Genomic DNA, 20,049 nt, shown 5'->3' on the forward strand with positions numbered 1-20,049 from the left:
GAAGACCGGCAGCTGCAGCTCTGATTCTAACCCTAGCCTGGGAACTTCCATAGGCCACAGGTGCAGCCATGAAACAAAAAAGGGCAGGGGGAGAAATAAGAAATGCAGATCCTTGGATTCCACCCACATGGATGGAATCAGAAGCCCTGGGGGGAGGGCTCAGACATCTGTGTTTTACAAACCTCTCCCTTCCCACCCAGGTGTCCAGGATACCTGGACACCCCCCACCAGAAGAAACAGGCACTGAATACCGGCTCACCCAGTACTGGGCCCCCCAGGTGACTCAGCCCAGGGGTTAGGAGCCTGTGTGAAGGGCAGCAGGTGAGGAGGGCACACGGGATTGCTCTCCCAGGTGAGGATGCTATTTCCTTTCAGCTTTTAGCTGTCCTGGGCTTGCACCAGACCAGGCACAATTGCACCCACTTTGGGGACACAGCATGGAATTCTTGGCGATTTGGGGTGTCCTGGCACAATGGCTGAGTGTAGATCTGTCTTATCCATTAACAAAGGACTGAGGTGCCCAAAGATGTGGATAAGGAGTGGTTGCTGCTGACAGAATCCAGAGGAAAGACTAGGAAAGCTTTGCATGAAGGCTTGTGGCTGTAGAGAGGAGACACTGTAGCCATCACGAGGTATCCTTACTAATCTTTTGACCACTACCCTGAGTGCTTAGCCGAGTCTAAATTCCAGGCCCCCAGGGAAGCTTCCCTGAGTCTTTCAGGCCCTGGAAAAGCCCTGGTTGTGGATGGTGGGGCAGGCCAAGTAGCAGATGAGGTGGGAGCTGTCCAGCAGGGACACAGGGCTGTCAGTCCTGACTGGGAGAGGCAGCGAAGAGCCAGGGCCTAGGTCGTGTTCTGCCTCCTAGTCTCCCTCCCTGGGCAGGGACAGAGAGTGAGTCTCCTCTGACCTGATCAGGGATCTAGTGGGGGCCTTTTTTTCCCTTCACAGTGTTAGGTTTGGTTCCCTTCTCTTTTAATGATTCAGCACTGTGGCCAGGGTTTGGCATAATCAGCTTATAAAATAAAGAGCCTGTAATCAAAGGGAATTGCTTGGGTTCCAGACAGTCCAAAGATCAGATCCAAACAATTCCCTTTAACAGCTCTATGCAGAAACCAAAGCCCTAAGGAAATACTTAGGGAGGTGGAATCTGCCTTGACTTTTGATAAAGATGAGGAGGAGACAGGAGGCTAAACCAGGCGCCAGAGGTACTCACTTTTTCATGGGGCGAGGAAACCCACCTTTAAACAGTTATTTTCTTGCCCCCCCCCCATTTCAAAACAAGTGCAAAAAACTCAAAGAATGCAAAAATGTATATTTTAGAAAGCAAACATCTCCTACTATTTCAGACAGACCTGAGTCAGAGACAGCTCAGATATGCTTTTAGTATGATGTGTATTCTCTCAGCTTTTTGCAGACTTTTTCTTCGACTTTTATACTACTTCATAAAAATGGGATTATGTTATAACATATGTTTTTACAACTGTTCTGAAACTTGCCATGTTCTCTTAACAATACTCTTGGATGGCTGTCCAAGCCAGTTCATATCATTTTTAAAAACTGAACACAGTTTTTCATAGTAGGGATATACCATAAAACATTTAACCAATATCCTAGTGGTGGGCTCCTGAGTCCTTTCCAATTTTTCACCTACGCAAACATTAATGCTATTAATAAAACCTTATATGGAGTTCCCATCGTGGCACAGCAGAAACGAATCCGACCAGGAACGATGAGGTTGTGGGTTTGATCCTGGCCTCACTTAGTGCGTTAAGGATCTGACGTTGCCTCGAACTGTGGTGTAGGTCACAGACGAGGCTCGGATCTGGCATTGCTGTGGCTGTGGTGTAGGCTAGCAGCTACAGCTCGGATCAGACCCCTAGCCTGGGAACCTCCATGTGCCTCGGGTGCGGCCCTAAAAGGACAAAAACGACCAAATAAAAAAAAAAATACAACTGTATATATTATGCCTTTGTGTGCATGTGTGAGTATATTTATGTGGTAAATTTCCTAAAGTGGAATTGTTTGATCAAGCAAGAACATTTGAAATATTAATGGAAATGGCCAAATTGTCCTCCAAAAATGTTGTACTAGTTTACAATCTTGCCAATAATGATGAGACCACCTCCTTCTTCACACTCTTTCAGACACCAAGTGTCAATGATTATATTTTTTAAATTTTTGGTCCATTTGTTAATTACCTTTGGAGTTCCTGTTGTGGCTCAGAGGGTTAAGAACGCGACACAGTGTCCAGGAGGATATGGGTTCAATCCCTGGCCTCGATCAGTGGGTTAAGGATCTGGCATTGCTGCAAGCTGCTGGGTAGGTCGCAGATGTGGCTCAGATCTGGTGTGTAGGCCGGCAGCTGCAGTTCCAATTCAACACCTGTCTTGGAAACTTGCATATGCCCCAGGCACGGCACTAAAAAAGAAAAAAAAAATTTGTTTATTACCTTTGGAAACAGGCTAATTTTTTTTCTTTGTCTTTTTAGGGCCATGCCCGTGGCATATGGAGTTTCCCAGGCTCGGGGTCCGATTGGAGCTGCAGCTGCCGGCCTACACTACAGCTCACAGCCACAGCCACAGCCACAGCCACGCAGGATCCGAGACACATCTGCGACTTATACCACAGCTCATGGCAACGCCAAATCCTTAACCCACAGAGGGAGGCTGGGAATGGAACCTGTGTCCTCATGGATAATAGTCAGATTCATTTCTGCTGAGCCACAATGGGAACTCCCAGGCTAATTTTCATATGACTCACCACATTAGGTATGGTTTAGTTTTTCCCGCCTGATTACAAAATTAATGCATGTAATAGTTAAGGAGAAAAAGGAAAATATGGAAGCAGGTGTTTGCATCCTAAGATATTTGTTTTGGTGGACCATTGGCCAGTTGAGCCTCTCTGTTTCTCTGGCTCTATTTTCGCCCAAAAGAACCATGTGATAGATTTCCTGCTGTGGCACAGTGGGTTAAGACTCCTATAGCAAGTGTTCCCATCATGGTTCAGCCAGTTAAGAACACAACTAGTAATTGTGAGGATGTGGGTTTGATCCCTGGCCTGGCTCAGTGGGTTAAGGATCTGGCGTTGCTGTGGCTGTGGCACAGGCCTGCAGCTGCAGCTCTAATTTGACCCCTAGCCCAGGAACTTCCATATGCCATGGGTGTGGCCCTAAAAATAAATGAAGAAATAAACAAATATAGCTCTAGACCTGATAGCCGTTGAAGTCAATATTGCATTGTTATTCTCTTCCACACATTTCTTGGCTATTACTATTTACTTATTCTCCAGAAAAATTTTTAAATTATTTTGTGAAATTCTCTCACCACATCCCCTGAAAAAGTTGAGATCCTAATTGGTCACAGTGAATTTACATATTAATTTATAAAATGTTTATACCTTTACATTGTTGGACTTCCTATTTATGTCTATTTATTCAAAACTTTCTTTATGTTCCTGAATAACATCTGAAAGTTTTGATCATATAGATCTTGCACAGTTCCGTTTTCTGAACTATGTTTTTATATTTTTCGATGCTACCATATTAATATTTTTGTCATATTTTATATCTGATCACTGACATATAGGAAGCATATGTAACACACATTTCATATATGTGATATGTTTTTATATACATATATCTAGTCATCTTGTTAAACTCATTAGCTTGAAGGAATTTTTTTTTTTGTCTTTTTAGGGCCTCACCTGAGGTATATGGAGGTTCTCAGCCTAGGGGTCAAATTGGAGTTGTAGCTGCTGGCCTATGCCACAGCGACAGCAACAATGTCAGATAAGAGCCGCGTCCATGACCTACACCACAGCTCACGGCAACACTGGATCCTTAACCCACTGAGTGAGGCCAGGGATCGAACCTGTGTCCTCATGGGTGCTAGTCAGATTTGTTTCTGCTGAGCCATGACAGGAATTCCCTGAAGGGATTTTTAATAGATAGTATATATTATCTGAAAATAATAATTATGAAACCCAATATTTCTGCCTCTTAATTTCTTATTTTTATTATCTACATAGAACTTCAAGAATAGTGTTTAATGTTTTGCTCTTACAACTGGCATCCCTGTCTTTAATGAAAATGTCGCTAGTTCAAATTTTTTTTTTTTTTTTTGTCTTTTTGCCTTTTCTAGGGCTGCTCCTGCAACACATGGAGGTTCCCAGGCTAGGGGTCTAATCAGAGCTGTAGCTACCGGCCTACGCCAGAGCCTCAGCAATGCGGGAACCGAGCTGCGTCTGCAACCTACACCACAGCTCACGGCAACGCCAGATCCTTAACCCATTGAGTGAGGCCAGGGACCGAACCTGCAACCTCATGGTTCCTAGTCGGATTCATTAACCACTGCGCCACGATGGGAACTCCTCGTTCAATGTTCTTAACCATCATCGCCTTCAACTCTCAAGGGTTCTAATTCATTAAATCTGAGGAGGGACACAGGCAACTGTGTCCTGTTAGTTACACAGATAACATTGAACCATATTCCCAATATGTCATTGAGGACCCCACTCTAATATTTCCCTATTAAATATTATTCAATATAATAGGCATTATTTTTCAAATCATGGAAATACTGTTCCACTAGAGGTTTATTAAGAGTTATTAATGCTTTATCATCTCAGTGATCCTCCCACTAAGATAAAACATGAAAATACCTGTTCAAAGGTACCAGAGAACCACCAAGCCAGACAGGACATAAGAGGCCAGGTATCTAGAGAGAGAAAATGCATTTGGGTAAAACCGGTATTCTATGCCATTTTCCCCTTGAAACATCTTTCAGTGTTTAAGCAGCTCAGGGCAGAGGCCAAGAAGTTGAGCAAGACACAGTAACTAAGAGAATGGGAAGCTTATCAATACTTTTGGCAGACTCATGAGGCTAGGGAGAAAAATATTGGAGTTCAGGACCCACTGTGGGGGAGGGGCACTGTCCAGCACTCCAGGCTTTCCACTGGGACTCTGATGGTTAATTTTATGTGTTAACTTGGCTAAGCCATGTACCCAGATAGTTGGTCAAATATTAATTGAGTTATTTGGTGAAGGTATTTTTTAGACGTGATTAACTTTTTGTTTGTTTTCTGGGTTTTTTGTTTATTTGTTTTTGTTTTTTGCTTTTTAGGGCCTCACCTGCGGCATGTGGAAGTTCCCAGGCTAGGGGTCAACTCGGAGCTACAGCTGCCTGGCCACAGCAAGGTGAAATCCGAGCTGTGTCTGTGACCTACAGCACAGCTCATGGCAACACCAGATCCTTAACCCACTGAGCAAGGCCAGGGATCAAACCCTCATCCTCATGGATCCTAGTTGGGTTCATTAACCGCTGAGCCACAAAAGGAACTCCAAGATTAACATTTAAATCAGTAGACTTTGAGTAAGGTAAATTATCCTCCACAATGTGGGTAGGTCTCATCCATTCAGTAGCCAGCCTTAATAGAAAAAGATTGATCCTCCTGGGAGAAGAAATTCTGCCAGCAGACCACTCTTGGACTCAAACTGCAATTCTTTCCCAGATCTGCAGCTTGCTGGCTATATATATATACACACACACCCACACACCAACACACACACACTTTATTGGTTCTCTTTCTTTGGACAGCCCTAATGAATACTGGTCCCATAAAACACTATGCTCTAGGGAATAAGGGTAAGCCAGCATAGAGTAGGCCTTACAAAGATTGCACACAGCTTAACATAAGTTCAGTTCCAGACTGGAAGATGGTGAACTCTAACTACCTGCAAAAATTTAAAGTAAATTCTCTCTAGAAGAAGATAATACTATTAAGAAGAGCCTGTTAAGAGCCTCTATAGATATCTGTCTGTAGTATCTGGCATTCAATTTAAAAATTATCAGGAATACCAGGATATAGGCCTAAAAGAGAAAAAAGCGAACAATAGGAACATATCGCAGATGATCTTTATTTTGGAAAAATAGGAAAAAACACAAAAAAGAGATCTGGAATATGGTGAAAAGGTTTAACGTGTATAATTGCTCCCAAAAGGAGATGAAGGAAATAATGAGACAAAAAGAAGATTTGAAAAATAATGGCCAAGAAATTTCCAAAACAGATGAAATATATTAAGTTAAAGATTCAAGAAGTACTCTGTATCCCAAGTAGGATAAATACAAAGAAAAATCATTTCCAGGCTCCTGTCATAATGGACCCATGGTATGTGGGGGGAACTAAGATAAAGAGAACAATCTGAAAGCAACTGAGTGAAATATGTTCCTTTCAAAAGAATAGCAACAAAACTTACACTGACTTTTCATAATGGAATGACATCTTTAAAATGATGAATAAAAATATATATAACTTGTGAAATATCTTAGAAAATAAAGGCAAAAAATAAAGACACTTCCAGAGACACTAACACTGTGATAATTGCCTTAAGGAGAATTCTTCAGACCAAAGGAAAATTTTCCCAGTAGGAAGTATAGACATTCAGGAAGAAATAAAGAACAATGAAAAGGGTTAGTATTGCATAAATATGCATGAATATTAACTATACAAAAGTAATAATGTCTACTGAGCTTTAAAATATATGTAGAATTATAATACACAATAGCAGTAACACTAAAGTCTGGAGGGGATAAATGAAGTGTTCAAAGTTCCTTGCTTTGTCTTGCAAAGAGAAAAGTTACTATTTTGCATGAAATGTTAATAAATCAAGGATGAACATTATAATAGCTAGAGTAATCTCTAAAAGAAAAATCAGGTAATAGAGGAGAAAACAAATAGACTAATAGAAGATACTCCATTAATACAGAAGGAATTGGAGTTCCCGTCGTGGCGCGGTGGATAACGAATCTGACTAGGAACCATGAGGTTGCGGGTTCGATCCCTGGCCTTGCTCAGTGGGTTAGGGATCCGGTGTTGCCATGAGCTGTGGTGTAGGTCGCAGATGCGGCTCGGTTCCCGCGTTGCTGTGGCTGTGGCTCTGGCATAGGCCGGTGGCTACAGCTCCGATTAGACCCCTAGCCTGGGAACCTCCATATGCCGAGGGAGCAGTCCAAGAAATGGCAAAAAGACAAAAAAACAAAAAACAAAAAAACAGAAGGAATCAAGGAAGGAGAGAAAAAGAAAAAGCAGGTAGGAAGAATAGAAAACAAATTGTAAGTTGGTACCCTTATGCCCACACATATCAGTAATTATGTTAACTTTATTTTTTTAAATTAATTTATTTCTTTTTTTGGTCTTTTTGTGATTTCTTGGGCCACTCCTGTGGCACATGGAGGTTCCCAGGCTAGGGGTCTAATCGGAGCTATAGCTGCTGGCCTACACCATAGCCACAGCAACTCGGGATCCAGGCCGCATCTGCAACCTACACCACAGCTCACCGAAATGCCGGATCCTTAACTCACTGAGCAAGGCCAGGGATCGAATCTGCACCCTCATGGTTCCTAGTCGGATTCATTAACCACTGAGCCATGGCGGGAACTCCTATGTTAACTTTAAATTGAATAAATATTCCTATTTAAAGATAAAAATTGTGGGAGTTCCCATTGTGGCTCAGCGGTAATGAATCCAACTAGCATCCATGAGGCTGTGAGTTTGATCCCTGGCCTCGCTCATTGGGCTAAGGATGTGGCATTGCCGTGAGCTGTGGTGTAGGTCACAGTCTCAGCTCAGACCTGGTGTTGTGTGTCTGTGGTGTAGGCCAGCAGCCATGGCTCTGATTTGACCCCTAGTTTGGAAACTTCCATATGCTTCAGGTGCAGCCTTAAAACGCAAAAAAAAAAAAAGAAAAAAAGATAAACATTGTTTTGTTGGATATTTGATGATGTTAAATTGACAATATACTGCCTATAAGAGGTATTATACCTTGGAGTTCCCTTCATGGTTCAGCAGTTAATGAACCCAACTAAGATCCAGGAGGACTCGGGTTCGATCCCTGGTCTCACTCAGTGGGCTAAGGATCTGGCATTGCCGTGAAATATTGTGTAGGTCGCAGATGTGGCTCGGATCTCGAGTTATGGTGGCTGTGGCATAGGCCAGCGGCTGTAGCTCCGATTTGACCCATATCCTGAGAACTGCCATATGCTTCGGGTGCAGCCCTAAAAAAAAAATTACAGATTCAGTAAAATTGAAAGTAAGAAGCACTACTCAAAAGGAAGTTGTACTAGGAGCTCCTGCTGTGGTGTAGTGAATTAAGAATCCAACTCCGGGGGAGTTCCCATCTTGGTGCATCGGAAATGTATCTGACTAGGAACCATGAGGTTTCGGGTTCAATCCTTAGCCTCACTCAGGGGGTTAAGGATGCAGCATTGCCCTGAGCTGTGGTGTAGGTCGAAGACACGGCTCGGATCTGGTGTTGCTGTGGCTGTGGCAGTGGCATAGGCCGGCAGTTGTAGCTCCGATTAGATCCCTAGCCTGGGAACCTCCATATGCCCCTGGTACAGCCCTAAAAAGCCAAAAACCAAACAAACAAAAAAGAATCCACTTCCAGGGAGCTCCCATCGTCGCTCAGTGGAAATAAATCTGACTAGTATCCATGAGGACACAGGTTGAGCCCCTGGCTTTGGCTTGGATCTGGCGTTGCTGTGCTTGTGGTGTAGGCCAGCAGCTACAGCTCCGATTCCACATTTTATAGAATTGAGGACTTTGAAGCTGGGGAGGGTAAGGCACTTATGGGAGTGACATAATCTATAAGTGAGGAAGCCAGGAATCCCTCCCAGGTCAGTTTAGCTTTGGAGCCAGTTCTTAACCTCAGCATTACACCCTCTCCTAGTGCAGAGGGAAAATAATATATTTGCAACTTGGCATTAGCTGAGAACTAGGAGAAGCATCACTTGTAGTGTTCTGAAAGTTAGGTTCTCCCATAACAGTATATAATTTAGAATCAGGCTTTATTTTCAAAATGTTACCAGAAATATATTTCTTACTTTTCCTACATTTGGTTTAAGAGTTCTTGTGTAGCCAAAATAACCTTTAACAAGTCAAATGAAGGAGCTATGAAAAACCAAAACAGTAAGGAGCCACTCAAGACCTCATGAAAGGTAAGGTTTAGGATACATTTTTAAAAAATAGTTAATGAGTTTTACTACATTTATTGGTGTAAAACAATCATCACAACCCGATTTTATAGCATTTCCATCCCAAACCCTCAGTGCATCCCCCCACCCCGCAACCTGTCTCATTTGGAAACCATAAGTTTTTCAAAGTCTGCGAGTCAGTATCTGTTCTGCAAAGAAGTTCATTGTGTCCTTTTTTTAGATTCCACATGTCAGTGGATAGCATTTGATGTTGGTGTCTCATTGTATGACTGACTTCACTTAGCATGATAGTTTCTAGGTCCATCCATATACATTTTTCATGCTCTCAAAAGTATTTTACTTGGGGGTTGAGGGCAGTAGGGGAGGAGAAAAAATAGGTGAGGGAAATTAAGAGATACACACTTTCAGTTACAAAATAAGTGAGTTACAAGTATGAAATGTACAATGTGGGGAATATAATTATGTAATATCTTTGTATGGTGACAGATGGTAACTGGACATAGCAAGGTGATCATTTTAAAAGGTATAGAAATATTGAATGGCTATGTTGTATACCAGGAACCAACATAGAGTTGCAGGTCAATTATACTTCACAAACAAATTCATAGAAAAAGAGATCAGATTTGTGATTACCAGAGGTGGGGGAGCAAGGAATTGTATGAAGGTGGTCAAAAGACACTGACTTCTAGGAGTTCCTATTGTGGCTCAGAGGTAATAAACCCAGCTAGTATCCATGAGAACACAGGTTCAATTCCACCTCACTCAGTGGGTTGGGGATCCAGTGTTGCCGTGAGCTGTGGTGTAGGTCGCAGACATGGCTCAGATTCAGAGTTGCTGTGGCTGTGGTGTTGGCCAGCAGCTGTACCTCTGATTCGACCCCTAGCCTGAGAATCTCCATATGCTGCACATGACGCCCTAAAAAGCAAAAAAACAAAACAAAACAAAAGGTTAATAAAAAGAAAGACACTGACTTCCCCTTATAAGTACTAGAGTTGTAATGTACAACATAATAAAGATAACTAACACTGCTGTATGTTATAAATGAAAGTTGTTAAGAGTAACTACTCTCCTAAGTAACTCTTAAGAGTTCTCATCCCAAGGAAAAAAAAAATTTTTTTTTCTATTTCTTCAGTCTAACAGTCTCCCAAGTGAGTTATTTTGGCTGCCTTTTTTTTTTTTTCCTTTTTTTGTCTTTTTGCCATTTCTTGGGCCACTCCCAAGGCATATGGAGGTTCCCAGGCTAGGGGTCTAATCGGAACTGTAGCCACTAGCCTACACCAGAGCCACAGCAATGCGGGATCCGAGCCGAGGCACGTCTTCGACCTACACCACAGCTCACGGCAACACCAGATCCCTAACCCACTGAGCAAGGCCACGGATCGAACCCGAAACCTCATGATTCCTAGTTGGACTCGTTAACCACTGAGCCATGACAAGATCTCCTTAGCTACCTTTTTCTATGTCTTTAATGAGAACTATATGAGATGATGGATGTTCACCAAACCTGCTGGGGTAATCATTTCATGTAAGACAAATCATGTTACACACCTTGAACTTACGTAGTGCTGTTTGTCAATTATATCTCAATAAAACTGGAAAAGGGAGTTCCCACTGTGGCTCAGCAGATTAAGAATATGACCAGTGTCTGTGAGGATTCAGGTTCGATCCCTGGCCTCACTCAGTGGGTTGGGAATCCAGTGTTGATGCCAGCTTCGGTGTGGTTCCCAGATGCACCTTGGATCTGGTGTTACTGTGGCAGTGGTGTAGGCTGGCAGCTGTAGCTCCCATTCGATCACTAGCCTGGGAACTTCCATATACCGTAGGTGCAGCCCTAAAAAACAAACAAACAAACTGGAAAAAAAATTTAACTTCAATAATAACTTCTAGTGAGAATGGAATCTGGCAACAAGGGCAGACTCTGGAAGAGGTTCTTTTGTTTGTTTTTAGAGATTTTATTTTTTTTCTTTTTTGGCTGCCCCATGGCATGTGGAGTTCCCCGGCCAGGGATCAGATCCTAGCTGGACCTAAGCTGCAGTTGTGGCAATGCTGAATCCTTAACCCACTGTGCCAGGTTTTGAACCTGCGTCCCCAGGTCTCCCAAGAGGTTGCTGATTGAGTTATACCACAGCAGGAACTCCTGATTGTTTTATTTTGTTTTGTCTTATTTGTTTTTTGGCTGTGCCATGCATGTGGAAGTTCCCAGGCCAGGGATCGAAACTTCACCATGGCAGTAAAAGAAATTCTCTTTTACTCCGATGATATGGCAGAGGTTTCTGAGTGGTTATTCTGGAAAGTGAATTTGTGTGGTACCGAATGCTGAATAACTCCAAGAAAGTTCACTTCCCCCAGCTCTCTCGAAACAAGATCAACAGCCCCAGTGTTCATAAACACGAGGCCAATCTCTAACTAGAGCCCAGTTGTGGTCCTCCATTGCCCAGACAATTTTTAAAATGAACTAAATAGAGCATCCATGGGGGCTTTTTGCCTCTTGAGTTTTTAATGCTTCTTCTGAACGATGGACTCCAATCTCCAGTTTTATTTATTAATTGCATCTATTATTTATTATTTTATTCCTTGGACTTGGTTCTGTTTAGATAGAGCCAGAGTCTCGTTTATTCTTCTTGAATAAGGTCAACTTGTGCCTCCCCTAACACACATTAAAAGTCTATTTTTTTAAAATTGGTTATTCTACCTAAGTTCTATGCCAGCTCCTTAACACTTCATGCAAATCCAGGATTCTCAGATCAGCATTTGACACAAGGATAAGATGGTCTTTAAATTCCACCACATGAGTTCCCGTCATGGCTCAGTGGAAACGAATCTGACTAGTATCTATGAGGACACAGGTTTGATCCCTAGCCTCTCTCAGCAGGTTAAGGATCCAGCGTTGCTGTGAGCTGTGGTGTAGGCCGGCGGCTACAGCTCCGGTTCGACCCCTAGCCTGGGACCCTCCATATGCCAAGGTTTTGGCTCTAAAACAAACAAACAAACAAATGAAAAATTCCACCACAAGTCACTGCTATAAGGTTTGCCTACAGTGGAAAGAATAATATCATATTGTCTGCAATTTTTTTTTTTTTTGGTCTTTTTGCCATTTCTTGCGCCGCTCCCTCAGCATATGGAGGTTCCCAGGCTAGGGGTCTAATCGGAGCTGTAGCTGCCAGCCACAGACACAGCAACTCGGGATCCGAGCCGCGTCTGCAACCTACACTACAGCTCACGGCAACGCAGGATCGTTAACCCACTCAGCAAGGGCAGGGATCGAACCTGCAACCTCATGGTTCCTAGTCTGATTCGTTAACCACTGCGCCACGACGGGAACTCCTGTCTGCAAATTTTATTGACCTCTCCTCAGTCTGGCCCATGGACAAATTGATTCGGCACTGCTACTCTACCTCATGGGCTAGAATAGGGAGAACAACTTTCCTGAGGGCTGATCCAGACTGAGCTCTGACAGCAGTACTTTTCCACTCATTAAAAAAAAAAAATCTGATACTATCTTTGGATGAGTTCATCGCATAGCCTCTTGCTATTTTTTTTTTTAAATGTAGGAATTCTCTTCTACTCCACTGATATGGCTTTATTTTCCTGGACAAAAAAATGGTCTCTATATACAACAGACCCTATTAGCTAATTATGAAGAGAGAAGGGCTACAGATCAAAATCTCCAACATTAAAGTTATTACCTAAGTAGGTAGTTCCATGTTATCCCCAAGTTCATAAGTGAGGAGACAACCCCACTGTCCAAAATTTGATTCCCCAAATTTGCTGTACAGAAACACTTTGTCGTGGTTACTGCAAGTCCCTTTTCTGCTGTAAAGTGGGAATCGGTGTACCAAGTGGGCCACGGGCTCTCTTACTCCACCTTGGTGAGCTGCGTTAAAACGAAACAAAAACCCTTTGAAAGTCGAGAGCCTCAGATCTTACTTAGCCACCAATTAAGAATGGCAGCTAAACCCCAGGTCCTTGCCAAAGATTATAATTCCAAGTTCACTGTCACTAAATATTTATTAAAACAGCACCAAAGAGAAAACTGGAGTTGTTTAAAATCCATGCAGTCCATCTGCATTCTCAGATATGACAAAATACGTCCCTAGGTTAAACCAGATTCACAGACAGCTGGGTATCTGAGCTGAACTATGCTGCCTAGCTCCACCCCACCCCCTTTCCAGTAGAATTACTACATATTGTGCTTCAGTGAGATGCGATCTTTTATATGGAAAAGCATAACCCTCTATGTGCTGTTTGGGTTTATTACACAAATGTTTATAATATCCACAACATCACACATCATGTGCCCTAGTTGTGGGGGGATGGTAAGTGGTCATGGTTTACTGTTTCGCTCTATAACTGGATCTGCTTTGCTGTATCCTTGTAGTCTATATTCCTTTGTCCCTACATTCAATTAACTTTCTCTTGGTAATATTTTACATATCCTGGAAAACCTTCCTACTAGGTATCCAGAGTCTAGCATGGGGCTTGGCACTTAGTAGCCACATAGTAAATATTTGTTGAAATAATTAAAAGTGAAATACAAAAAATTATAGAGTATAAATTAAGTACTAAAAGTGGAGTATAAATAAAGATGAAAACATTCACTTCTCCCTAACTTGGGTTCCCTCAGTATTCACTCATGGAGTTGGTGTTCATCCTGTGTACACTCATCAGTTATGAAGAAATTGCTCCTGTGCTCTTTCATGGGACTATAGTTTCTTTTTTCTTTTTATGGCCATATTTGTGGCATATGGAAGTTTCTGGGGCTAGGAGTCAAATTGGAGCTGTAGGTGCAGGCCTGTGCCACAGCCACAGCAACACTGGATCCAAGCTACATCCATGACTTACACCACAGCTTGCAGCAATCCCAGATCCTTAACCCACTGAGTGAGGCTAGGGATCAAACCCCTATCCTTACAAAGACTAAGTAGAGTTTTTAACCGCTGAACCACAATGGGAACTCCAAGTTGCTTTATATTACTCCATCATTTTCTCCCTGAAGACAGAGTTTACTTCCTCTGTATGTATTTTGAAGAATATGCTGCACAAGCAGGTGCTTAATAAATCCAAATTAAATAAATGACCATGGCCTGGATGTGTGACCCACCTTTGGGGGAGTGAAAGTGTTACTACCCAACAGTCCACCTGCTATTATCTAAAGCCAATAGCATTGGTGTTTCCATTTATGTGTTATTAGCTTGCTTACTTTGGGTCACTGGCCACAGTGATGATGGCAGGCCCTACCTTTTTCTTCCAGGCACTTATTGTAGACATCTATTGCTTTTGCCTGCCCAGCATCCATTCTTCCCTTAATGCCATCATTTTTCTTTGCAGAATGAATGTTCCCTCACTCCCAGTGCATGTAGTTCAGATGGGGTATAGACACATAACCTAGGACGGGAAATCAGAGTTTTCCATCCCCTTGGCCACAGTGGTTGGCCCAAAGACGAAGGCATGACAAAGCCATGACCAAAGTCATGACCCAATGACTCAATGACAGGACTTGTTGGAACTCCTGGACCCAGAATTTCTCTTTTTCCTGCTGGACTTACCAAGACAGTAGGATATAAACCCAAAACTGTCAAAGCTACCATATGGGAAAAACCTAATTAAATGAAAAACCTAATTAAATGAGTACATAAGAGCCAAGAGAACAACACAGAATAAGTCTTGATGACCATAGGTATGGGATTCGGCTGTGTCTAAACACCAGTTTGAATTCAGTTTTCTGACATTGCAATGAAAATAATTCAAACCAACACTGGGTTTTGTTCCCATTATATGGTCTCTTCCTAGGCTAAGGCCAAGGGCCATATCAAAGACCTGGTGCTTATAGAGTAACACTGGGACTGGGGACTAAAATACTTGTGTGAACTTATCCTGAGTCCACCATGGTTCAATTAAAAATAATTTAAAACTCCTATGCCATGGAAATGTATAGAATACCAAGCTGGGTGAAAGAAGTTCTAGACACAGATGTTTAAGCAGGGGGCAGGGATGTGAAGAACTGTTCAAGGAGGCAAAGGGATCAATGCTATAGATGGCGTCAACCATATCTTGATGGAATCGTGGTCTGGTATGACACTATTGGGTTTTTTTAAAAGGCAAAGGGAGATGAAACGAGGAGACCAAGGGGTAGGGAAGCTAACTCTAGGCAATGACTGAGGAATATTAAGAACAGGCTTACTTCCTTTAGTCTAAGTTGATGGTTGCACTTTCTTCACCCATCAATAACCCATTACTGTTTGTCCAACACAAGTAGCATACTATATTTTCACTCAGGCCCAGGAAAATAATGGAAATAACCCCGGGCCACTGTAGGAGTTCTTTTTTGGAGGAGGCTGAGGTGGGCAAAAGAAATCCTTCACTAGGAACTGAGCACAGAGGAGATTTGCTAAGAAGCCCAGATGGATGCACAGGAGTTCTTCAGGCCATAGCCCAAAAGTCTCTCTTCTTTCGGTCAATTCTTTCTCGGCTTTCCACCCTCCAGGTTTTGTCCAAAGATCTCTGCTGGCCTTTGCAGCAAGGTTTATGTTGAATGGGTTCCAGTGGTGAGGTCACCCTCATGGAAGGTTTCCATATATGACATGCCTCTGCTGCTGTGCCCAAGAGCATTCCTAAGGCCCTTTCACTGATGCTGTCCAAGAATAAGGTCTTGGCTGGATTCCCACACTGAAGGGGCAGTAGAGCTTTGGTTTCTGAAAATAGTAGGCATTGTCCTGTCTCTCCAATTACAAAAGCAATACATGTTCTCTGTAGAATATTTGGAAAATTGAAAAAAAGCATAGAGGGGGGAAAAAGAAAGCCTTCATGCCATAATTCTATCACCTACAGAAAACCAATATTAACATTTTGGTGTATTTCTTTCTCATAGTTTTAATGAATACATATATCTATATATATTTTAAGAAGGCAGTATTGCATTGTGGTTGCGTGTGGGTTTGGAAGTCTGACACCACTCATTTGGAGTTCTGTGGCCTTCAGCAACTTCAAAAAAGAACTCCCACAGTGGCCCAGGATTATTTTTGTCTTTTTCCTGGGTCTGAGTGAGAATGTAGTATGTTTCCTGTGTTGAACAAATAGTAGTGGGTTATTAGTGGGTGAAAGAAGTGGAAATATCACCTAGACTAAAGGAAGTAAGACTATTCTTAGACACTCCTCTGTCACTCCCTGTAGTTAGCTTCCTTTTCTCCAGGGAGTCCTCTCTTCACCTCAGTTTGCCTTTAAAAAGCCAATAGCATCATATTGAAGCACAATTCTGTCAAGATAGGGTCCATGCCATCTACAGCATTGTCTTACCCCCTTGAACAGTAAAGTTTGCTAATTCTTCATCTAGTCCTCCACCAGTACACTAATAATTTATCATGTTACCCAATAACAAAATTTCCCCCAATAGTCTTCATCTTTCCATTTTTAAAAATGGTTATTCCACTTACTGAAGAATCATTTTTTGATGATTTTTAAGTTAAAAAAATGAAATTTTTGTAGACTTGTATTTAAATTTATGGGTTATTTAAAGAGGAATTAACATCTTTAAAGCATTGAGACTATTCCTCATGGAATATGGAACGTCCATCTTTCCATTTATTTTTTCCATATCCCTCTGCACAGCTTCGTGTTCTTTACATAAGTCCTGCATGTTTCCTATTAATTGTGTTCCACGATATTTTATCGTTTTTGGTTGCTAGGGTGAAAGAGAAATCATTTTCACCCGGCCACAACTAGCTATTGACTGTACTAGAAAGCTACTTTAGAAGTTTTATATATATCTTTTAATGGACAACTTTGCAGCTCTTTCTTATTAGGCCTGTTTTTTGCTTGTTTGTTTGTTTGGTTTTTTTTTTTTTTTTTTTGGCTACCCCACGGCACATGGAATTCCCAGGCCAGGGATCAGATCTGAGCCACAGTTGCAACCTACGTTGTAGCCAGATCCTTTAATCCACAGGTTCAATCTGCCAGGCTGGAGATTGAACCTGTGTCCTGGTGCTGCAGAGACAGCACCTCCTATTGTACCACAGCCGGAATTCTAGGGGAGTTTTAAAAATAAAGGAGTTCCTGTCATGGCACATCAGAAATGAATCCAACTAGGAATGCTGAGGTTTGGGTTCCATCCCTGGCCTCGATCAGTGGGTTAAGGATCCGGTGTTGTGGTGAGCTGTGGTGTAGGTCGCAGACATGGCTCAGATCCCGAGTTGCTGTGGCTGTGGTGTAGACTGGCAGCTGTAGCTCTCATTAGACTCCTAGCCTGGGAACCTCCATATGCTGTGGGTGTGGGCCTAAAAAGCCAAAAAAAAAAAAAAAAAAGAATAAATGCTACTTCTCATCTTCAAAAACTTATTATCTACTGAGTCTTGAGCCTTTTTTTTTTTTAATCTATATTAGTGGATTTCTTTTATGGGGCCAACATTACCTTCTCAATAAATTTATCAAATGCATCATGGGCTTGAGGGTTGGGCAGACCTGGGCTGCCATCCTAGCCCACTACTTACTGGCTGGGAGGTCATGGACAAGTTCTAAACAGGGATGCACAACAAAGGCTGGCAGTTATGACATATTATTCCTTCACTACATTGCTGAAATTGTTAATGCTCTTATTTAGGAAATTTTTATCTGTATTGTTGAGATTGATGTCAAATGTATATGTATGTGATTTATTAGGTTGTGTTCATAAAAATGAAATATGTTCTTTTCATTCTTTTCATTTCTTTTCCCTTTCCTTTTATTTTTCTTTCTTTCTTTCTTTTTTTTTTTTTTTTTTTTTTTTTTTTGCTATTTAGGGCCACATCTGTGGCACATGGAAGTTCCCAGGCTAGGGAGGTTGAATAGGAGCTACAGTGGCCAGCCTAGGCCACAGCCACAGCAGCGAGGGATCCGAGCCATGTCTGTGACCTATAGCACAGCTCATAGCAATGCTGGATCCTTAACCCACTGAGCAAGGCCAGGGATTGAACTCATTTCCTCATGGATACTAGTTGGTTTTGTTACTGCTGAGCCATAACAGGAACTCTACCCCCCTTTTTTTTTTTGAATCTTTATGGTTTTCTTATTTTCCTAAGCTCTACAACAGTTAAAACAGCAAGAGATATTTATATACTCATGTCCACAGAAGCACTATTCACACTAGCCAAGAAGGAGAGTGTAAACTGACAGATGAATGGATAAAGAAAATGTGGCATACATACAATGGAATATTATTCAGCCTTAGAAAAGGACATTTTGACACATTTTACAACATAAATGAGCCCTGACAGCATTATGCCAAGTAAAACAAGCCAGTCACAAAAAGACAAATTCTGCATGAGTCCACTTATATGAAGTATCTAAAGAAGTACTGAGATAGAAAATAGAAGGCTGGGAGTTCCCGTCGTGGCGCAGTGGTTAACGAATCCGACTAGGAACCATGAGGTTGCGGGTTCGGTCCCTGCCCTTGCTCAGTGGGTTAACGATCCGGCGTTGCCGTGAGCTGTGGTATAGGTTGCAGATGCGGCTCGGATCCCGCGTTGCTGTGGCTCTGGCGTAGGCCGGTGGCTACAGCTCCGATTCGACCCCTAGCCTGGGAACCTCCATTTGCTGCCGGAGCGGCCCAAGAAATAGCAACAACAACAAAAGACAAAAAAAAAAAAAAAAAGAAAGAAAAAAAGAAAATAGAAGGCTGGTTGCCAGGGCCTGGGGGAAGGGGGAAAGTAAAGTTTGGTTTAATGGTTATAGAATTTCAGTTTGGCAAGATTAAAAAGTTCTGGAGATCTGTTACTTAGCAATATGAGTATACTTAACACTACTGAATTGTACATTTAAAAATGGTTAAGGGAGTTCCCATGGTGGCACAGTGGAAACGAATCCAATTAGAATCCACGAGGATGTGGGATTGATCCCTGGCCTCACTCTGTGGGTCCAGGATCTAGAATTGCTGTAAGCTGCAGTGTAGGTCGCAGACTCGTCTCAGACCCCAAGTTGCTATGGCTGTGGTGTAGGCTAGCAGCTGTGGCTCTGATTCAACCCCTAGCCCAGGAACTTCCACATGCCTCGGGTTTGGCCCTAAAAAGCAAAAAAAAAAAAAAAAAAAAAAAAAAAAAATATTAAGAAAGTAGGAAAGAATGAAATGGTAAGAGAACGGTGAAGAAATAATACAGTTGATATGACTGGTAATTCAGACTATTCTAAAATAAAAAAAGATTATTTCAAAAACAGAAAAGGTAAAAGACAGCAAATTTTATGTTGTATGACTTTTTTGTCTTTTTTTTTTTTTTTTTTGCTATTTCTTGGGCCGCTCCTGCGGCATATGGAGATTCCCAGGCTAGGGGTTGAATCAGAGCTGCAGCCACCGGCCTATGCCAGAGCCACAGCAACATGGGATCCGAGCCGCATCTGCAACCTACACCACAGCTCACAGCAACGCTGGATCGTTAACCCACTGAGCAAGGGCAGGGACTGAACCCGCAACCTCATGGTTCCTAGTTGGATTCGTTAACCACTGAACCACGACAGGAACTCAATACAGAGGACTTTTTGAAAAGGCAATTTGTCATATCCCTTTTTTCATTTCTAATTTTGTATATATTATTCCTCTTCCTCAAAGTTTATTTACTTTTTTTCTTTTTCTTTTTTTTTTTAAGGGTCACACCTGTGGCATATGGAGGTTCCCAGTCTAGGGGTCCAATCGGAGCTACAGCTGCCAGCCTACACCACAGCCTCAGCAACATCAGATCTAAGTTGTGTCTTCAACCTACACCATGGCTTACTGCCATGCTGGATCCTTAACCCACTGGGCTAGGTCAGGGATGGGACCCGCAACCTCATGGTTACAAGTCAGATTTGTTTCTGCTGAGCATGATGGGAACTCTTTTTTCTTTTTTCTTTTTTTTTAGGGAACTTTATTGTTTTTTCAAAGTGAAAATTATAATTTATAACTATAATTTACTTACCAAGTCTATTTTTTATTTTTATTTATTTTTTTAATGGCCACACCCGAGGCATATGGAAGTTTCTGGGCTGTGGGTCCAGCTAAGGCCTATGCCACAGCCACAGCAATGCTGGATCCTTAATCCACTGAGTGAGGCCAAGGATC

At 42.2% G+C, this 20,049-nt stretch overlaps 1 protein-coding gene across 1 annotated transcript in view; it reads right to left on the reverse strand.

The window, feature by feature from the left end:
- Positions 1–1,292: 1,292 nt before the first annotated feature.
- The window catches only part of STAMBP (STAM binding protein), a 64,487-nt gene continuing 45,730 nt past the window's right edge, over positions 1,293–20,049 (reverse strand). The window contains exons 11-12 of the transcript XR_014841643.1: positions 4,660–4,715; positions 1,293–2,418 (exon numbers count right to left, since the gene is read on the reverse strand). The gene's annotated coding sequence lies outside the window, so the exon portion shown is untranslated. The remainder of the gene's footprint in view (positions 2,419–4,659; positions 4,716–20,049) is intronic.

Source organism: Sus scrofa, chromosome 3, assembly GCF_054392235.1.
Source record: "Sus scrofa isolate SSC_HxYL_T2T_F1_AM1 chromosome 3, Sscrofa_HxYL_maternal_Yorkshire_Landrace_v2.0, whole genome shotgun sequence".
Classification (NCBI taxonomy): domain Eukaryota; kingdom Metazoa; phylum Chordata; class Mammalia; order Artiodactyla; family Suidae; genus Sus; species Sus scrofa.